At 41.0% G+C, this 18,164-nt stretch overlaps 1 protein-coding gene across 2 annotated transcripts in view; it reads right to left on the bottom strand.

Annotated features, from left to right (window-relative positions):
• The window catches only part of UBE3B (ubiquitin protein ligase E3B), a 2,006,489-nt gene that overhangs the window by 338,123 nt on the left and 1,650,202 nt on the right, over nt 1-18,164 (bottom strand). The window lies entirely within an intron of this gene.

Below are 18,164 nucleotides of genomic sequence, written 5' to 3' on the forward strand. Positions count from 1 at the left end.
GGGTTCCTTTCTGATAATTTCTACTTGAGCAGAGGAACCAGACAGGGTGTCCTCTCTCCACTTTACTTGCATTATACTCAGAATCACCGGCAAAGAAAATAAGAGTCAGAAATTCAAGGATATAATAGGTATGGTAGTCAAGAAAAACTCTCTCTATTTGCAGATGATATTATTTTATATCTGGTAAAACCAGAAAAGATCACTTCAGTGTTGTGGAACATTTTGAGACAGTTTCAAATCTTTTCGTGATACAAAATTAATGAAGCTGAAACAAAGGCAATAGCCATAAATTATGTACCCACACACAAATTGGTTCAACAATATCCACATCTATAGGGAAATGATAAAATTAAGTACTTAGAAGTATGGATTAAAATTATTCTGGTGTGGCAGCTGTAGTAACACAGATTAAACAACTGGAATTGGGATCTTCAGAAAATGGTAGGAGCAAATTACATAGAAAAAAATGGGAATTTTGGGAACAATACATACAGTGGAGGAATGAGGTTTAAAAGAAGGCAGGATTTAAATGAGCTATGTAATGTTTGACTGACAATGACTGGGTAGATTATAAGTGATGTACAATGTTTGTAACTAAAATTATGTCAATATGGTTTGTTTTCATTTAAATAAATCTATGATTGCCTATGTTATAAGTGATGCTTTAATAAAGATGTTTTTTGTTTAAAAAAAGATGATATATATATATCTGTAACAATGAGTTCCTTGAATCTAGATGTCATGCCCTTACTTATAGGTTGGGCAGCACAGAATAATTTTCTTACTACCCTGGCCACATGTCAAGGCCAGATTACTGTCCACATATGTTCCCAAGATCCTTGACTACTGGCTCAGCTCTAAGGGGTGTCTTATTGATGTAGTAATTAGCCTGGGTGGCAGTTTCCCAAAAGGCACTATTAATGCATTTCTTGGCATTGAGTTTTAGTCAGTGACTTTGGCACCAGTCATGTGTCTGTGTTAAACTCTCTTGTAAGATGTTTGTGTTATGGGGAGAATCTATAATAGCTCCCAATTTGCAGTCATCTGTAAACTTGGTCAGCAAAAGGGGCTTGACATTAGCCTTTACCTCTAAGATACAGATACCTGATAGGTATGGTTCCAGCATGGAGCCATGAGGTACCCCCAGTGGTTACTGCTCTCTTAGTGTAGATTATTTTATCAATCTTGACCTCAGGACCAGTCTGTGTGCCAACTGGCAATCCAGTGAGTTATGTAGGGGTTTATGCCAAGTTTGGTGTGTTTCTTAACTATACCCAAATGGGGTATTGTATTGAATGCCTTATCCATGTCCAGGTAGGTGGTATGCACCATTTTCCCCCTCATCCATTGCCTTGGTGACCTTCTCAAAGTCCACCAGGTTTAGTGAGCATGACCTTCTGTTGACAGAGCCAAATTTGTTCCATGGCTTTGCATATTAGATTAGTCAGACTAATAGGTCTGCATTTTCTGGGATAGGTTGATGGTCTACCCTTGTGTAGTAGGTTTTGAGGCTACAGCCAAAACATGTCCTGACAGGTCATGTTTCAAGCCATTTAGGAGGCATCTTTGGATACTGTCGGGGCACCCACTGAAGGTGTGTTTTTGGCCTTAGTGAGAATCACCAGGACCTGCTCATTGTTAATAGTTGTGGGGATATACCAGTAGATATTTCATAGGGGAGGCGGGAGGAGTGGGGGTTTGAAGTTTGAGCTGAATTTGTCAGCCAGTAAATATGCTAAGTCACTCTGCTCAGTGAAGGTGGCACCACTGACCACCAGTTCGGCACACTGATGTTTGTTACCTTTGAGGTTTCAACCGTAGCTGTAGAAGGCCTTATGTTTGCCTTTAGTCTGTGAGGCTATCTTGACCACATAACTTGCCTTGTTGGACCTAATTAATCTTAGTTTCGTGCTTAGTTTAATTACAGAACTCCTATCAATATGGGAGTTGCTCTTCCAGATTTTAGCTATAACTTTTTTTCCCTTTTGTTATATATCATATTAAGGTTAAGATTCCACCAGTGAGATTTGCTTTTAGAGTTTGTTTTGAGCTTACTTGTATCTACAGAAGCCTCTATACAGCCATTTACATGGTTGTACAGGGTCTTTATGAACAATTCTTCATAGGTTGCTGTGAACTTGGGGGTGGGAGGGGCACTGAATTTTGACAATCAATCACTTAATAGGATGTAGTTTGTTATGGAAAATGTTCTAACTGTTACAGGGCTTGATGGGGTTACCAAGTTGATTTTTATTTCAAAGGAGACATATTTATGATCTAATCTCACCAGTAAAGTTGTGACACTAGGGAAGCGAGGGTTGAAGCACTCTCCCTTATTAGTGAACACCAAGTCCATTATGTTTGAACCTCTAGTGGCTATCAATACTATCTGGTCAAAGGTATGTGTGTTAATAAACTTCAGGAATCATTGTGTCTGTCAGTATGAGTCAGTGTATGTTTCCCAGCCCATAGAGGGGTAGTTAAAGTCCCCCATGTATAAGGTATTTGATTTAATGGTGAGTAGGTGCAGTAGGTCTAGGTTTGAGCTATAGGATTCTAAGGACATAGAGAATGACCTACAGCATGGTATGGGACTTTGTCTATGGTGACTTGCAATAAAATAAATTCCAAGGCATCATCTTGTTTAACCAGCATAGAGTTGCACTTGTTGCTGATATAGATCGACTCCTACACCTTTTTGCCTCTGCCTGTGCAGCTGATGGTCTAAATGAGTTGAAGGCACTTAAATCCTGCACTGCTGTAGTATTTCCTGTGGATTTAAACATCCTTCTCCACCCTCTCTTCAGGATGGGCACATACATCCTCTTCTGCCAGCCCCATCAAGCACCACATCCTCTAACTGAACTTGGGGCACCTATGCCATAGTCAGGGCTTTAACCTATATCTACACAGCTAGCAAAAATGGATTTTTTTACTGAGGACATATGACTGATAAAGGTTGGATGTGTGAATTACAAGAAAAGGTAGAGGGTGCCTTGTAGCCACCTATGAACCAACTGAATTTGCATGGTGATTCACTGTAAGTAGTAGGGTACACTGTGCTGGTTCCTTATATTAAAAGGAGATCAACTGGGGGGAAACTGTGCAAACACTACTGTGTACCCTAATAACACTGTGATACCAACTCTCACCCCAATGGCCATGCTTAGAAGCAGTCTCTGGTGCATCCAATGTGCAAACCTTTCACTTAAAGGTACTGGAGGAGGTAAGGATAGGTTTAATCAAAGTAATATCTCAAGGAGGAGTCACCCATCCTCTACTTGTGCAGAAAACCATATCAAATGCTGTTTCACTTGATGTCCAAGATGGCTGCACACAGAGTAACAGCTTAATTCTGGTGCTTCCAGTGTGGCAACAGAAACTTAGCAGAGAAAGTGGACCTGGACTGCTGAGTAAATTTTAGTAACTAACTAACTAGTAAGTGCACAGCCTGGATGCCAGGAAAAAAGAAATACAGAGGACCTGAAGGAAAATCAGCTACAAAAAGTGATGAAAAAACATTGACTGGGAAAAGTACTGTTCAGCAACAAGAAGTGCAAGCTCCAGACATGACTTCCAGTAGCCATGAGGAAAGTATAATGCAATTGCATAGAGACCTGACTAAAATAAATTAAACACTGATGAATTGGTTCATAGGTTCATAGGTTTATACTAGGCTAACTGCCCTAGGGCATTTATAAGCCTAGCCCAAAGTTATGTGGCTTACGCCGCCCCTTATGTTAGAAATACTGTGCCCATTAGTTTGTTTTGCCTCTGTCCAGTAGTAACACAGAGATGATTCCCGGGGTAAACCTACGATCTCCCATCCACCGGTCAAGATTTCTCTTGAACAGAGCCAGCGAGGTGCTCTGCCTCACATGGACCGGGATTTTATTCCACAGCATGGGGAGTCTTTGGGTGATAAATCTATCCCTCCAGCACGTCCTATTTATATCCATGCTAAGGTTTAAGTCTCTTGCTCTAGTGGTTTTGGTGGATTTGGTTTTGTTGAGGTGGAGCATGTCCATTAATTCCGGGTTGGTCATGGCCTTGTATGTCAGGCACAGGTCACCTCTGAGCAGACGGTATGCAACTGAATAGAGTTGTAGTTTCTTCAGTCTGGCAGCATATGACAGGTTTTGGAGTCCCTTTATCCTTTTGGTGAGGAACTTTTGGGGTCTCTCCAATTGCTGCAGGTGTCGGGTGAGATACATCCCGAATGGGGCATTGTACTCGATCATTGGTCTGATAAGTGAAGAGTACAGGGGAACAATGACCTCACTTGATCTGGATGTGAATCCCTTCATGATCAGGTGGGCAATGTAGAAGGTCTTTCAACCACTTTAGCAACGTGAGTGTCAAACGAGGCCACTGTCAACCTGGGTCCCCAGGTCCCTGATAACCTCTTCTGTGCTTAGTGGGTTGCCACCTATATGGTAGCTTGGGGTTACCTTGTTTTTCCCGAAGGGTATGACTATACACTTTTTTGCGTTTAACTTCAGGCCATGGCTCTGGCACCAGCTATCAGTTTCCGTGAGACCCCTCTGAAGGATGTCTGCGTCCGATGTACTATCCACTATGGCACCCAGTTTGCAGTCATCCGCAAACTTTGTCAGCCACAGTCCTCCTATGTTTGCCTGTACTTCTGAGAAGTAGATGCCGAACAATAGGGGGTCAAGGACTGAGCCCTGTGCGACTCCACTTGTAACCGGCTTGGAGTCTGACATGGCTCCAGCAACTCTAACCCTGTGGGTTCTGTCCTTTAGCCAGTTTGCAACCCATCTTGTGACATATGGGTTTACATTCAAGTTGGTAAGTTTCTCTATAATACCCGAGTGGGGTATTGTGTCGAAAGCTTTTGCAAGGTCAAGGTAGGCTGCATGGACTGCCTTTCCCTCATCAATGGCCTTGGTGACTGTTTCGAAGAAGTCAACCAAGTTGAAAAGGCAAGATCTGCCCTTGACAAAGCCAAACTGGGTTGGGTCCAAGGTCTGCAAGTCTCCTATGTCCTTGTTTATGAGTTCCATTATGATCCTCTCCATAGCTTTGCAGACCAGTTCTGTTAAGCTTATGGGGCGGTAATTACCAGGGTCCGTAGAGGCACCGCCTTTGTGGAGTGGGACCACAGTTGCCGTACGCCACTCCTTGGGCACATATCCTGTGGTGAGGCTAAGATTAAACAGCTGCCTTATGTGCGGGTTTAGTTCTTCATTAAGTTCATGTAGCACACAGCCGGGGACCCCATCCGGTCCCACTGATGTTGTGTTTTTAGCTTTAGAGAGAGCAGCTTTCACCTGCGCATTTGAGATGTCTGGGAGGCTACACTCAGTTGGGATAGTTACCTCTCCTTTTGGGGGGGAGAGGGGGGTGAAGTTTGCGCTGAACCTGTCTGCCATTATGTTGGCAATGTCTATGGGTTCAGTGATTTTTGTATCATTTTGGACTAATTCTGAGCATATCTGGGAGTTTCCACCCAGGTTTCTGACATAGCTGAAGAAGGCCTTATGATTGTCTTTTGAATCTATGGCAATTTTTCTCTCAAAGTTGGCCTTGGATGATTTTATGAGGGATCGTAGTTTCTTGCTAGTGCTGATCAAAGATGCCTTCCCTTTTTGGGAATTTGCTCTATCATGTAATAGCTTTCTCCTCTTATTGTAAAGTTTGTTTATGGCTGGGGTCCACCAGACTGGATGTTTGCCCTTGGTGGAAAGAGTCTTGGTTTTATTTGGGATTGCCTGATCCATGCAGTCCTGAAGGTGTTCATAGAAGGCATTTGTAAGGGCTTCATAGCTTGGGTTGTGGTTTCCATTGGCTCGGGGGCCTTGAAGGATACCACACCTGTCTTGAGTAGTGTGAAGTTTGCTTTAGAGAAGTTCTTCACTGTGGTCTTTTTTGTTTGGGGTGGGGGCGGATGTGGATTTCTAGTGAGATTAGTTTATGATCTGATCTCACCAATGAGGGATATACTTCCGGTGTGGAGCATTTTGTCCCCATGTTCGTGATGATGAGATCTAGTATATTTTCTCCTCTTGTGGGGACGGTGACTAGTTGTTCCATGGCATTTGAATTTATGAACTCCAGGAACCTTTGGGCTAGAAAGTTTGGGCTTGAGTAATGTTCCCAGTCTATATTCGGTAGTTGAAGTCACCCAATATGATGGTGTTTGGTGATACATTTATACCCTCCAGTGTCTTCAGGAAGGCTGTGTGGGTTTCCTGAGTTTGAGAGGGTGGCCTGTAGCATGCTACAAATTGTAGAGCAGTTTTGCCTATGGTTAATTGCACCTGGATGGTTTCCGATGCTTCGTGCGTAGCCACCAACCTGGAGGTGTGGGTATCCTTGATGAATATGGATACATCCCCTCCTTTTTTGGTGTGGTCCGGGTTTTGGGGCCGGAACGCATGATATGAGATGAAACCTGATAGTGCCGGGGTGCTCTCAGGAGCCTTGAACCAGGTTTCAGTCACAGCACAGACATCGATGTTCTCCATACTGAGAAGGGCCTCGAGTGCGTGCATTTTGAGATTTAGACTTCTGGCATTGAGCAGCATTACCCTTAGTTTCTTCACGCTTTTGTTTTCTAGGGTGGTAGGTTTAGAATTTGAGCCTTGCCTAAAAAAGGCACTATGGGGGTGGCAAGAGCCTTAGCCAATATCCGGAATCCCAGGGGTGACAGGTGCAAGCCGTCCCTTGCGAAGCAGCGTGGCTTGTCGAGCATGTCATCCCAGGCAGACAGGCACTGGATCCCTTTGAATGACACCAGAAATTAAGCCAATTGTTAAAGCTGATCATCTTGTCACTATATTGTGGCGTCATTCGTGGTGAAGGAAGGATACTGCTCAGGGTCAGGGTCATACCTGCCTGGGCTACATAATCAGAGAGCTCCTCTATGTCTCTTTTCATGTAGTCCAGGGAGGTACGTCTCAGGTCGTTCACACCAGCATGGACAATGACTGTGTCATACTTGTACTTGCCGTGGAGTGACCTGAGTGCTTGTGTTATGTGGCGGATTCTAGCGCCCGATAGGCAGCTTACCGTGACCCTCTCCTTGTTCAGCCTGGTGAGTGGGACGTCAGTGTGTCTGACTATGGAGTCACCTATGACAAGTATGTTTGGTGTTGTATTTGGCCTTAAGGGCACTGACTGCTTTGCACACTGATTTTGTTGTTTATGTGTTGTTTGTGTGGTGTATTGAGTTTGCAGTTGCCTGGGTGTCTGCTTTGGAGGCCTCTGCTGTTTAGGTAAATTTTTACTCAGAGCCCCCGAGTATGTCTTAGTGTGTTTGATTCAGTGGTGTGGTTGAGTTATGTGAGACTGGTATTGTGTTGTGTGTAGTTGCCTTCTCCTCCTGCCTGGTCTTGCCAGCCCTGAGTTGAGAGAGTTCAGCCTCCAGTCTGGCTAAATAGTTGCATCTCTCACAAGTGTTAGTGTTACGTGGGAGGAGGAGAGGGTTGTCCGTGTACATGAGGCAATTGTAACATTGTCTCAGAATTCCCAGATTCACCAACTGGGCAGGACAGGACGCCAGCATCTGACCCTTCGACATGCTAGAAAGAATTATGAGTTGGTATGAGACAGAAAAGTAGTGGGCTTAGCAGGGAAGTGGGCACTCCTGGGGGGTTTTGCTAGTGAGAGATTTGTATAATATAGGAGTGCTTGACCTGCAAAGAGAATGCTTATAAGACAAGGGATATGCTTATAAGACAAGTGCTGAGCTTTTTGAGAAGAAAAAGCTATTTGGAACAAGTGCTGCACTTTTTAGTGAAGGTGTAAACTGTTTAGGTTCCTAACAGAGCAGTTCTAAGGGAAAAATTGAAGAACAGACTTTCTGGAGCCAGAAAGAGTTTAACGGGCGCTGCCCGATGCTGCTCTAGTGGCAACTCCGCGCTAAAGCACGTTAAAGCGTGCTTGATAGCAGGGGCTGGAAAGAAGCAGGAATAGACCCAAAAGGACAATAAAACTACAGTTTCAAGTCAGTAACCACCTCTACGGGGGGCAGGGAAGCTGCTCAATGTTATTCACTGCCACTGATCAACAGAGAGACCCTCCTTCAGCCCAAGCAAAAATGGCCTCGCAGAAACTTTCAAACAGTTCAGGAACAGCAAGCCTGTAACTGAACTTTTTTAACTCTCAGAAAAGTGGGAAAAAGCAAGATTTTTTTTTGTTTTTACAGAGATAGCAGAGGTTCACAAGTAATATCAAGTTATAACAGTGCAGTAAATGACCCCACACAAGAGTGCTAGGTCAAGGACAGAAAATATGCAAGTTTTAAGAAAAAAACGATTTAAAATTAAGTGCAAACAGGAAATTCAGCAAACAGCTTTTGGTTGTGCTCTAAATACAGCTACAAATACATAAATCAAGTTTAACAAGCCAGAAAATGCTCAAGCTAGGCAGCTATGCAGAAAAACTTAGCAAATAAACAGAGAAAAAATACTTAAAATCTCAAAAGGGGCTCCCTTCTTCTCTCAGCGTTTTTTCCTCTTGGAGGGTGCTTCACCAACAGCCAACAAGCCTGAAAAGACACCCAAACCATGAGGCAACTAGGTTTTAAGAGAGGAATATGAAGGAGTTTTGGAAATGACCCCTAGTGGCCAATAAAACTACAGTTTCAAGTCAGTAACCACCTCTACGGGGGGCAGGGAAGCTGCTCAATGTTATTCACTGCCACTGATCAACAGAGAGGCCCTCCTTCAGCCCAAGCAAAAATGGCCTCACAGAAACTTTCAAACAGTTCAGGAACATTGCTTCAATGTTCAGGAAAATTGCATCAACTCAAACAATAAAAGGCTGGAAAAAATGGAAGAATCTTTAAACAGATACTCAGATGAGATGATAAACTGCAAAACTCACAGGTCAAAATGTAGAAAAGCCTGGGTGAATATGAAACTTCACAAGATGAGAGGTTACTAGAATGAGAGGACAGAGCATGTAGAGAAAACCTGAGATTTTCTGCTGTATCTGAGAAGCTGTAAGGAACAGACTTTATTAAATTAATGAAAGCCCAAATAAGCAACTGGACTGGTATTCCACAACAGGAATTGTTAATTGAAAGGGCATAGCATGCATATGCTCCAAACCTGGCTATGAGAAAACAAACTAGACCTTTAATAGTAAAACTGCAACCTTACCAGCTGAAGGAGTTGATGACCAAGTACTAAAAGTGGAAGACAGCAGAGTGTTTGTGGAGAATGACTACTCATTGTACATCAGCCAGAAGAGGAATAAATGTATTCCATTGTGCAGGAAATGTCAAGAAGCAGGCGTGACATTCAAACTGCTGTACCCAGCTATCTTTAAAATATCTTTCCCTGGAGGAACAAAACGTTTTTGATGAAGGACATACTAAGGAAGAAATGCAAAAGTTTGTCCAACAAAAAGTGAGCTGTGAAACAGGAAGAGATTCTGCATTTTGTTCTAAAGTACCTCACCAAGAGGATTACTGGCCTCAAACATATGTCCTATGCAGCCCAACTGAAAAAAAAAAAAAAAAACTCCGGCTGTACTCAGTGGCATATCGCTTACTCAGGGGTGATCTCTGCCTGACTTACAAAGCCATGTCCAACTCAGAATTGATGGACATGCTCCACCTAAAGAAATCCAAGTCACTGCGAGCCACGCACTCTAGTGAGCTAAACCTCACTACAACAATAAATAGAACATGCTGGATGGATAGATTCCGGTCACAGGGACTCCCCATGCTTTGGAACAAAATTCCAAACTACATTAGGCAGAGCCCCTCACTAACACTCTTCAAGAGAAACCTTGATGAGTGGATGGGTAACAGAAAATACACACCTGGGATCACTTCATTGGCTCTGCTTGACAGAGGATCAGTTAATTAATCAATGGGGTGGTGAAAGCCGACACACTCTGGCAAGGCTTATAAATGCCCTCAGGCAGATAGCCTAGTAGCTACCTATGAACCTATGGTAATAAAGACTAGAGAGAGACTGTGCCAGTGAAACCTTTCCCAGTGTTTTAACAGAAAATACTTGAGAGAGGGGAAAAAGCACAGGAGCTGACTAAAAGATTCAAGAGTGCACTGGAGCTGAAGCAGAAACAGGGTTTGGGAGATGGAGATGAACAGGAACAGAACAAGAAACTCTGAAAATATTGGACTTTCTTGGACTTAGTTAAATTTGCAGGGGACTCTAAAGCATATGCCCTACTTCATGCTATTAACATTTGGAGACTAAAAATCAGTAACTTGGAAACTGACAAATGTGGCATTACAAAGTAAAGATTATATTTGTGAAACAGGGCAGAACAAGAACATCTGGAAATATTGGACTTGTTTGGACTTTGTTAAACTTTTAGGGGACTCTAAAGCATATGCCCTACTTCATGTCATTAATGTTTGGAAAAATACTTTGGACACGGGAAAAGGAGGGAGAGAGTTAACTGCAAGTAAAACCATTTTTTCTTGAGTATTACTTAAGAGGTGCATGATTTTCTTGGCATGTTATAAAGTTTTTTTTCCATTATTTTAAGTGTAATGAGGATACTAATATAAATAGGTGCTTCTGGTTATTTTTTTTGCTTCTTCCTCCCTTCTCTCTTTCTCCTTGTTCAGTTTAAAGAAATATAGGCACTGCAATGTAAAAAAGGGGATCTGGTTAAAAAAAGCATGACAAAAGACAAAATAGTGTGCTTTTTCCTCATTCTTGCGTAGGAGAATGACTGGGTTAAGACCATTAGTTTTATACGGTAACAAGGTTTAACAGAATACAAGTAAATGAAAATGAATATTGATTATAAGGTCTTTTTTCTAGAAAACAGTCCTGTATTTCATTCTCATGTCACTAGCAGACAAATCTGATACATAGAAATGGCTAGGGGAAAATGTTTTCCAAAAGCATTCAAGTGTTTTACAGCTATAAAGATAAGGCAAAACCAGACAGCACTTAAAAGAATCACAGGCTCTACCATTCATCTTAGCATAGATAATCTTTCTTTCTGGTTAGCTTGAGTCTGTGTATGTGGCTGTCAGTTTGGAACTTTTGTTCTTATTAATGGAGTAAAACTTCAATATTTGAAGATGTACATAGTTATGTGTGTTACAATTAAGTTAGCAGGTTCTAGGGAGTATTGGGGGTGTACGTACTTTTATTTGAGGGTTGTCAATAAAACAAAAAAACATTTTAAAAGATGTAACATAGGCTCAAATGGAGATGACAAGAAACAAGTGTATAAAAGACAGACCTGCCAAACAGTGCACTCCTGTAGCACAAAAACTGGAACTAGACATGTAACAAAAAAGTTGTTATACATAAAAGGTGGGAATAATAATCCCTCAAGAATATGATTCTTTCTATGTCTTTGAATGTTAATGATCTCAAAAATAAATACAAAAAAGAAAGAATAGTGAACTATATTAAAACATGTTGAGTGCAAATAGCTACAGGAGATAAACTTGGAAAGAACTGAACATGTGAATTTGATAAAGAAAAGTTTTCAGGATGCTTATTCAGCAGTATACCTCCTGGCAAAGGAAGACAGGAGTACTTAGATTAATTGCAAGAGGAGATCCAATAGTAACAGAAGAGGAAAAAAGACAACAATTGTAGATTTACAATACTAAGGGGCTACTGGCAATGGAGGACGATTACACTGGCATGTATTTATATGCTACCGAAAACTGCTATAATGGAGCTAAAGAAAATTCTGGGAGAAATAATCAGCTTTGAGCTTGCAACAGTTAAGATATGTCTGGGGGGGCTCAGAAAGGGAAATATAACAAAAGGGGGTAGATTTTTAAAGAAATTTATGAGCATAATGGCATGGAAGATGTGAATTCAGTACTACGAATTTGGATTGAATTTACATAGTATTCCCCAATATACAAAAACTGGGCTAGGAAAGACAGAATTTATATTTCACAGGAACATGTGCATTTAATTGAAGGTCTTGATATGCACCCAATAACTATTTCAGATCATCCGCCAATAACTAAAATTAAAGCATACAGTAATGAAATAAAAATAAGACACTGGCACTTTCCCACTTGCAGGAATTTAAGGAATGGCCAGAGGAAATTATTCAGGAGCTACTAAAGATAGAAACTTTTTCTGAAAATATAGCTAGGGACTTGGATAAAATGATAGTGGAATTTAAAAATAGGGTGGAAATAAAATAAAGGGAGATATGGTTAAGAAGTAGCAAAAATTACTTAAGAGGGAATGACCAATATTGAAGTACTGCAAAATAGGGGGAATCTCACAGAAGAAGAAGAGGACAACTACAGAATGCTAAACAGAAAAATAAGGGATTACCTCGATAATATGCATGAGTTTAAGCAGACTACTGTTAAGCAACTGTTTTTTGATAAACTCTAGAGCACAAAACTTTTAGGACAAGAACTCGGGTAAAATAATGTAGAAAGGGCTGTCACCAAGCTTACGGAGCCTATAACATGGGATCTTGTAGAAGTATCACAAATATTTTGGAAATTCTATGAAAGTCTATATAAAGCAGAGAAATATGGAAATCAAGAAAAAGTACAAATGGACATGTTTAAGGAAGAATTACATATGCCAAGGCTAGAGGAATAGGAGGCTCAATTACTAGCAGTTAGGATAGGAGGAGATGAGATAAAAATGGTAACATATAACCAATCTACAGGAAAGTCCTCAAGAACAGATGGTATGCCTATGGAAGTCTGGAAGCTAGGAAGGAAAAAAATGATAAAGATCTGGAAGGCTTTAACAGTACTTTAAGAGGAGGAGAAGTACCAATATTCTGTAAGAAAGTGGTGGTAGCTGTAATACCTAAAGAGGGTAAAGATCCATCATATCCAGCTTCATACAGGCCCCTTTCAATACTAAGTCATGCTTATAAAGTGTTTACATCTATAATGGCTATAAGAATGGTAAAAGTGATACCAAAATTGAACACTAGGGATCAATGTGGTTTCCTGGAAGAAAGGGAAACATTTGCCAACTTAAACAGAACAGTGATGATCCAGAGGGAAGCAGAATGTAAGAAAATACCACTGTTGCTGGTGGGTCTTGATGCAGAGAAAGCATTTGACAGAGTAAGCTGGGATTTTATGAGCACAGCAATGGAAGCATTTGCATTCTCTGACAGAATTATAAGGTTGATTAGGAGGATATATGAAGGCTCGGAGGAGAAAATTAAAGTGGGTGGGGTCATCTCTGATAATCTCTGCTTGAGCAGAGGAACCATGCAGGGGTGTCCTTCTCTCCACTTTCTTACTTGCATTATATTTAGAACCACTGGCAAATAATATAAGGGATTCAGAAGTTTAAGGATATAATTGGTATGGCAGCCAAGCAAAGTTGGCTCTATTTGTAGATGACGTTATTTTATACCTGACAAAACCAGAAAGGGACATTACTGTGCTTTGGAACATGCTGACACATTTTCAAACCTTTTCGGGATACAAAATTAATGAAGCTAAAACAAAAGCAATAGTGCTAAATTATGTAGCCACATACAAATTGGTTTAGAAATATCTATATTTATGGGGGCATGATAAAATGAATCACCTAGGAGCATGGATTACAAATGACACTGGTGTGGACTTCCATGATGGCTGCACACTGAATAACAGTTTAATACTAGTTCTCCAAGTGTGAAAACAGAAACAGCAGAGAAGTCCAGTAATTTCTGTAACTGGCTAGTAAGTGTACTGCCTGGATGCCAGGAAGAAAGAAATACAGAGGACCTGGAAAAAGCAGCTACAAAAAGTGAGGAAGAAACACTAACTGGGGAAAGTTCTGCAGCTGTTCAGCAAAAAGCAATGCAACCTCCAGACATGAATTCCAGTAACCTACAGGAAGATATAAGACAACTGCACACAGACATGATTAAAATAAACAAAACACTAATGGAGTATATCAACACAAACAATGAAAGGCTGGAAAAAGTGGAAGAAGCTTTAAACAAATTTTCAGATGCGGTGATAAAGCTGTAAAATTCAGAAGTCAAAATGAAGAAAAGGCTGGCTTTTTATTCTTAATTTTGGTACTCTCATGCCGAAGGGATTGAATTTAGAAATGAATATTACTTTATAAATTATTTTATAAGGTATTTAATTTATTTTTTGTACCTATAACTGGAAATAGTGGACTTTTCCAGAATCTGTTGGACTTGTGGGGGACTCTAAAGCATATGCCCTACTTCATGTCATTAATGTTCAAAACATGCTTTGGGGAGGGGAAGAGAATGAAGAAAGTTATCTGTAAGTAAAGAATTGTTTTTCTTACTAGCACTATTTTTGTCAGGCCCCAGTGGCCTTACGTATAAGGCATTAGCCTCCTAAGCCAGGGATTGTGGGTTCAAATCCCATCTAGGGTGATAATACCTTCATAAATAATCTTGATACTTTTGCAGTGTATGTTTTTTTTCTGATACTATAAAGTAAAGTTTTCTCAGTTATTTTTAAGTGCAATGGGGTTGTAAACAGGTGCTACTGCCTTTTTCTTTACTTTCTCCCTTCTCTCTTCGTGTTCAGTTTTAAGAAATGTAGGCAATGCAATGAAAACAAAGTCTGGTTAAAACAGCATGATAAAAAGAAAAATTAATGTGCTTTTTCTCATTCTTGTATGGGGAAATGACTGGATTAAAGACTTTAGACTGATTTAGTAAGTTACAAGAGTACACAAGTAAAAGCATATTGACTATTATGAGGCTTTTTCTAGCAAATACATGTATGCTCAGTAGCAATTCTGCAGCTGGTCTTCATGTTTCCATGGAAATAATCTGATAAACAGAAACTCACTGCCTGGTTCTCATGTCTTTGTGGAGACAATATGATAAAGCGAAACTGGTTACAGATTGGTGGAAAGTGATTGCCTAAAAAATATGAGAAGATAAATTGGCTAGTAGATAATGTTCTCTGAAGCACTCAGGTTTTCCCAGCTGTGACAGCTATAAACAAAAGGCAACACTAATTAGCACTTAGTAGAAGCACAGGCTACACCATGCATCATAGCGTGTTTAACCTTTACTTTAGGTTAACTCAAGTCTATGAGTGTAGCTGTCAGTTTGGGATTTCTGTTCTTGTTAGGAGGGTAAAATTTCAGTATTTGAAGATGTACATAGTTTTGTGTGTTAGTATTACATTAATATGTTTTAGGAGTTTTTTTTTGAGGGCTTTCAATAAAACAAATAGTTTTCCAAGATGTGTCATAGGCTCAAATGGATATGAGAAGAAACAAGTGCATAAGAGTTCAACCTGTCAAACAGAGTATGCATGCAACACAAACGCGAGAACCAGACATTTAACAAAAAGGTGTTATACATAAAAGTTGGGAATAATCATTTTTAATGCAATTATGCTTTTTGTAATGTCTTTAAATGTCAACAGTCTCACAGATAAATAAAAAAAGAAAGAGTAGTGAACTATTTTAAAAATGTAGAGTGCAAATAGCCATGTTACAGGAGACAGAGAGAGCTAAACATATGAATTTGATAAAGAAAGGTTTTCAGTGGAATACTTGGGACAAAGGAAAAGAGGAGCACTTACATTAATTGCGATAGGAGTTCTAATAGTTATAGAAGAGGATAAAAAAAGATAATAATGGCAGATTTGTAGTGCTAAGGAGCTACTGACAAGGGAGAAGGATTACATTGGCATGCATTTCTATTCCACCTAACACTACTATAATGGAGCTTAGGAAAATTCTGGGAGAAATAATAAGTTTTCAGCAATGAGTATTACTTACAGGTAGGGACCGAAATGTGATTTGCAACAGTGAAGATATGTCTGGGGGGGGAGGGGCTCAGAAGGGAAAGTATTACAAAGGAGGGTAGATTTTTGAAGAAAGTTAAGAAAATATTTAGGTTCATAGGTTCACAGGTAAGTACTAGGCTATCTGCCCAACAGCATTTATAGGCCTAGCCAGAATGTGTTGGCTTTTGCCACCCCCTTAGATTAGTTCCCTGTGCCTCTGAACAGCAGAGCCATTAGTTTCCTGCGCCACAGTCCAGCAGAGCCATTAGTTCCCTGCGCCACTGTCCAGCAGAGCCACTGCAGTGATCCCCGGGGTAAATTTTCTGTTTCCCATCCACCCGTCAAGGTATCTCTTGAAGAGTGTTAGTGAGGGGCTCTGCCTGATGTATATTGGAATCCTGTTCCAAAGCATGGGGAGTCTCTGGGATAGGAATCTATCCCTCCAGCATGTCCTATTTATCGTTGTGGTGAGGTTTACATCTCTAGAGCATGTGGCTCTCCAGGATTTGTTTAGTTTAGGTGCAGCATGTCCATCAATTCTGGGTTGGACATGGCCTTGTATGTCAGGCAGAGATTACCTCTGAGTAAGCAGTATGCAATCGAGTACAGCTGGAGTTTCTTGAGTCAGGCTGCATAGCGTATCTGTTTGAGGCCAGTAATCCTCTTGGTGAGGTACTTTTGTGGCCTTTCCAGCTGTTGCAGGTGTCTTGTAAGGTACATGCCAAATGGGGCATTGTATTCTATGATGGGTCTAATGAGTGATGAGTAGAGAGGCACAATAACCTCTTTTGTTCTAGATGCGAACCCTTTTGTGATTAGGTGGGCCATATGGAAGGATTTTCTAACCACCTTGGCTATATGATTATCAAAGGAGAGATTACTATCTACTTGGGTCCCCAGGTCCCTTATTACATTTTCTGTATTTAGGTGACTACCACCTATGTGGTAGTTCGCGGGTACTTTGTTTTTTCCAACGGAGTTGACTATGCACGTTTTGGCATTTAGCTTGAGGCCATGACTTTGACACCAGGTATCCATCTCAGTGAGACTCATCTGGAGGGTGTCTGTATCAGCCAGAGAATCAATTATGGCCCCTAGTTTGTAGTCATCTGCAAACTTGTTCAGCCATAACCCTCCTATGCTTGCCTGTACCTCTGAGAAGTATATATCGAACAGGAGGGGTCCTAGGATTGAGCCCTGGGGGACACCACTTGTAACTGGTTTAGAGTCAGATGTAGAGCCTGCAACTCTCAACATGTGGGTTCTATCCAAGAGTCAGTTGGCAACCCATCTTGTGACGTAGGGGTTTATGTTCAAGCTGGTGAGCTTGTCTATAATACTAGAATGGGGAATGGTGTTGAAAGCCTTTGCGAGGTCTAGGTAGGCTGTGTGGACCTCCTTTCCCTCGTCTAATGCCTTGGTAACCGTGTCAAAGAAGTCCACCAGGTTTAGGAGGTATGATTTGCCTTTAACAAAGCCAAAATGGTAAGGGTCCAAGGTTTGGAGGTTCCCAATGTCTCTGTTAATGAGTTCCATGATGATGTGTTCCATAGCCTTGCTGACCAGGCTAGTCATGCTTATAGGGTGATAGTCCATTGTGGCTCCACCTTTGTGGAGTGGGATAACTGTTGCTGTGTGCCACTCTGTGGGTACATAGCCTGTAGAGAGGTTGAGTTTGAACATTGTGTTTAGGTGAGGGGTTAGTTCATTTTGGAGCTCTTTTAAGACACAGCCTGGGACCCAATCTGGTCCCATTGAAGCTGTGTTTTTGGCTTTGGATAGGGCTGCTTTAACCTGTGTGTTGGTGATTGACGGGGCCCTACATTCTTCTGGTATGGTTATGGGCCCTTTAGGGGGTGAAGTTTGCACTAAACCTGTCTGCCAGAATGTTTGCAATGTCAGTCGGTTCAGTGTATTTTGTGCTATTCTGCACTAACTCAGAGCATATCTGAGAGTTTCCACTTAGGTTCTTGACATAGCTAAAGAACGCTTTGTGGTTATCTTTGGAGTCATTGGCAATTTTTCTTTCAAAACTAGCCTTGGATGATTTAATGAGGGATCGTAATTTCTTACTGATACTGATCAGGGATGTCTTTCCTTCTTGGGATTTTACTCTTTTCTGTACTAGTTTCCTCCTTCTGTTGTATAGCTTGTTTATGGCAGGGGTCCACCAGACTGGTTTCCTTTTCTTGGAGGAGTGAGTCTTGGTCTTACTTGGGATAGCACGATCCATGCATTCCTGCAGATGCTCATAGAGTGCCTTTGTAAAGGTTTCTCTGCTTTACTGTATTTGTGTTTCTTCCTACTTTATTACCTTATTTTTCTTTTGCCTCTTCTTAAAAGTACTCAATTGAATTTATTCTGCTGCCTTTATTACTGCTTGTTAGTAGACTGATTAAATTGTAACTGTTATTCTAAGGCCCTTGGTTTAAGCACGTGGGCTTCAAACCAGTTGTTTTACATT

The sequence above is a fragment of the Protopterus annectens genome, chromosome 4.part0, assembly GCF_019279795.1.
Source record: "Protopterus annectens isolate FY-2018-M chromosome 4.part0, PAN1.0, whole genome shotgun sequence".
NCBI classification, from domain to species: Eukaryota; Metazoa; Chordata; order Ceratodontiformes; family Protopteridae; genus Protopterus; species Protopterus annectens.